Here is a 4,221-nt window from a genome sequence, read left to right as displayed (position 1 = left end):
TTAACCTATGAGGGCCAAGCAGTTTCTTTATTGCTTAACCAATGAAATCAACAGATTGATATATGACACTCCCACATCAGGGAAGAGAGCATAGTGAGGAAATACTGGACCAGAGCAAGACTGAAAAACATCTGAGCAAGCCCCAAACGCTGCTTCTCCCTATCTGATGTCAAATGCTCTTCAGATCTCCAACTCCTTTTAGTTTTGTTGACTGAAACACACTTCTTTCTCTTGGGCTGGTTCCACTCTCTGTTATCAGCTTTCCTAAGCAGGTATCCCACAGTTCTGACATCTCCAACACCTTGGGGTTTCCAAGGCAATCCAGGCTCACCTTTACAGCTTCAGTCAATGGCCTCTCTAGGCCTCCATGCAGGAACACCCCTGACGCATGCCTGGCCCCAGTGGCTTTCTTTAGTCACAGAGAAAGGTTCTATAACCCATTTATTCTGTCCTTTAGCTGTAAGGTCAGAACCATCTGGCTGAAGCTGCCAAGTTCTGCTGCTTGCTGGGGCTGGAACATGGCCCCCTTATTCAGTTACATCTTCACCAGCTTTCTGTTTTCCATGGTTTCCTTCACAGCTTAAGCTTGGCTGTTCTGGAACTTGCTCTGCAGAACAGGCTGGCCTCAAACTCAGAAATCCACCTGCCTCTGGCTTCTGAGTACTAGAATAAAAACATGTAGCACCACACCCTGCTTTAAGCTTTTTAAAAATTCCTTTCAACAAGTTGGAACCTTAGCTGGTTGGGATCTTAACCTAAGGTCATCACTCCTTTTATTCCATTTCTTAATCTGTTTATCTCCTTCAACACAGGGCTTAAGTTCCATTCCATTTCCTGGTGTTCCTTTTCTCCTCAGATTTTACATTTTACAATTTACTGTGCTCAGCTTGCTCCTTTTCATTATAAATTTTCATTAGAGTTAACAGTAATAACCACATGACAGAGTCTATACTAGGTTATTTTGAGATTTCCTTTGACAATGGAATTAATCCAAAGCTCTTCAGTTTATCCTCAGGTAGACTCTTCAGACAAGGACAAAATGCAGTCACATTCTTTACCAAAATATCACAAGACTGATCTCTAGGCCACACTAACACTCCTCTCCTCTGAAACCTCTTGAACCAGGCTCCCACAGTTCATCAGATCACACTCAGCACCACTGTCTTCAATGCTCCTACTAGTATGGCTCATTAAGCATAATTTAAAGTATTTAAGTGCTTTCCTAATCTACAATCCCAAAGTCCATATTCCTTCAAAGGAAAGCATGGTCAGACCTATCACAACAATACCCCAGTCCCTGATATCAACTTCTGTCTTTGTTAGGATTTTTATTGCTGTGGAAAGACACCACGACCATGGCAACTCTTTAAAAAGAATGCATTTAATTGTGGGTGCCTTACAGTGTCAGAGGTTTAGTTTATCATCATCATGGCAGGAAGCATGGCAGCATGCATGCAGACATGGTTCTAGAGAAGGAGCTGAGAGTTCTACACCTTGATCTGCAGGCAAAAGGAAGTGGTCTGTTTTACTAGGTGTGGCTTGAGCATATATAAGACCTGAAAGCTCACCTCCACAGTGACAAACTTCCTCCAACAAGACCATACTTACTCCAACAAAGCCAAACTTCCTAATAGTGCTATTCTCTTTAGGGGTTGCTTTCTTTCAAACCGCCACATCCTTTAATGTAGGATCTCACTAGCTGGCCTGGAACTCATTATGTAAACCAGACCAGCCTCAAACTCACAGAGATCCTCCTGTCTCTGTCTTCCTAGTGCTACCATGTGATTCCTTACTTATCATTACTCCAAAAAGAAAAATCTCACAATCAGAAAGCTGCCAATTGTTCTTGTGGAGTGAATCCCACAACTCATACGGGATTCTTTATGCTGTAAACCTTCACCTGCTGGCCAATGTTGACGATGGCTCCTTCACTACATCCAGTGATTAATAGCCCTGTGTTAGGATTTCACAATATGGAGCTCAAATTGCAGACTTAATCCAATGAAAACATGTGCCAAGTATTTATAGAGAAAATACTTATTGAAAGACTTCCCACCTATAGACACATACAGCATAGCTCCTAGGGAGTAGAACATCATTTTCCTAAAATTTTGGCAAGAAGCTGTGGAGTCTTGATAAGACTGGCAACATGGAGGAACATTTCCTCCTCCCTATGGCACCCAGCCAGCTTCTGAGAGCCCCATTCCAACTTCTCAGAGCTGCAAATGCCTGGAAGTGATTTTTTTTCTCCTTTACTTTATGGTCCTAACTCACAACCTACAATAAAAGAAGAAATGCAATAGTGGAAACATGATGCAATACTGAGGGCCATGACCACTCCAAGATAAGGTTTGAAACGCATAAGCAAGCGACAAACTCATCTTGGTGCAGGCTGCGCTAAGGTGGTCAATTTGCAGAGAAAACATATATGAGACCCTGGGGTTTGGGAGATGGCTCAGTTGGTGAGGTGCCTGTTGTGAAAGCATGGGGATACACAGCACCCACAAAAAAGGTGAAAACCAAGTATGGTCCCATGGAGGCTTATGCCTTTAATCCTAGGATTCAGGAGGCTGAGGTAGGGGGATCTCTCTGAGTTTAAGGTCAGTTTGTGTACATAGCCAGTTCAGAACATCAAGGGATACAAGGTGAGATTCTGTTTAAAAAACAAAGCAAAACAAACAAACAAAAAACTGAGTGTGGCTAGCATGTATCTATCACCCCAGCCTCGGAGTGACAGAGATGGGAGGATCCTGGAACTCATTAGTCAGCTAGTCTGCCCCAGCCAGTGAGCTCATGGTTCAATCAAAGACACTGTTGCCAGAGGTGGAGAAATGACTTCAGCATTTAAGAACACTGTTGCAGAGGACCCAGGTTTGGTTTTCAGCCCCCATGTGATGCATCACAACTATCTATAACTCAGGGGCTCTGACTGCCTCTTCTGCCAGCTGTAGGCACCATATACATACAGTATGCAGTACGCATACAGACAGGCAAACAAAAGTTACATAAAGAAAACAAAACAAAGACATCTGAGAGCGAGAGAGAGAGAGAGAGAGCGAGAGAGAGAGAGAGAGAGAGAGAGAGAGAGAGAGAGAGAGAGAAGATAGAGCGCCTGCCTCAAAAAAACAAGTTTGGATACTTACCAGGCACGGAAGGTGTCATGACCACAAAGGTGGTTTCTCAAGGTGAGGCTTCTCCATTGTACTTGGGACATTCTGGCTCCTGTGATTTCCCCAAATGCAGGAAGCTCAACTTCATAATGCGTGGAAGTGGGGTACTATGCTCATATTTTCCCCTATAAGAATAAAAATAAAAAATAAGAGGGAGATTGAGGACACCTGCTGTCAAATTCTACATGCACCTGTGCACACATGAATGTATGTGCACATACACACACTACACATGCATGTGTGTGCACACACCATACATACGTGCACATACACACCACACACACACTACACATGCATGCATTCACACACACAATACACACGTGCACATACACACCACACACACACTACACATGCATGCATTCACACACACATCACACACATACACACACAGAAATCAATCAAACAAAAAAAAAACAACTCTGCAATGCTCCTTGGTTCAAGGTGGGGCAAGTCATACAGAGGCCCTTCTTCCTCCCTCTCGGGATACTTGGCATGAAATTTATGGATGACAAAAATAATTCTCTCTGTTACTCATAATAGCATCACAAGTGATTATCCTTCCTCAATCAGACAGATCATAATTTATTATACATTCATTTATGAAATATGTTTGACATTCACTCTCTATCTTTAATTGCTCACAATCCTAGGAGGGGCCCAGTCATGAAAACAAATAGTTACAAAACAGAAGGCTAAGTGATGGAACAAAAAGGTGGAGCACCAAGGAGGAGCCATCTGACTTAACCTTTGAACCAGGACAGCAGGGCCACGGCCTGAGAGTCTGAGGTTGTAGCAGGAACCAGATTATAGCCAGACGTCTAAACCAAGCCCAGGGTCCAGGCACAAAATCAAAATCAAGAGCCAGAAGAACAAAGCAAAGGGCTTATAGTTGAAACACAGATTCCAAATTTGAGGTCCCATGGTGTGGGTAGATAGATCACACAGTGGCAGAGTCAGCACCACTGAGTACCCACGTTGCTTTCTCACCCCTCTCTTCTGCGACACCCCTCATAATCCTATAAGTGATGGATCAAGATGGCTCATAGAGACC

At 43.4% G+C, this 4,221-nt stretch overlaps 1 non-coding gene across 1 annotated transcript; it reads left to right on the top strand.

Annotated features, from left to right (window-relative positions):
• Positions 1 to 3,135: 3,135 nt before the first annotated feature.
• LOC113456142 lies at positions 3,136 to 3,298 on the top strand. Its single transcript, XR_003377010.1, has one exon. It is a non-coding gene; the product is annotated as a U1 spliceosomal RNA (small nuclear RNA).
• The last annotated feature ends 923 nt before the right edge of the window (positions 3,299 to 4,221 follow it).

The sequence above is a fragment of the Microtus ochrogaster genome, chromosome 5 (genome assembly GCF_000317375.1).
Source record: "Microtus ochrogaster isolate Prairie Vole_2 chromosome 5, MicOch1.0, whole genome shotgun sequence".
Taxonomy (NCBI): domain Eukaryota; kingdom Metazoa; phylum Chordata; class Mammalia; order Rodentia; family Cricetidae; genus Microtus; species Microtus ochrogaster.
This window is presented reverse-complemented; position numbering and strand designations above follow the sequence as displayed.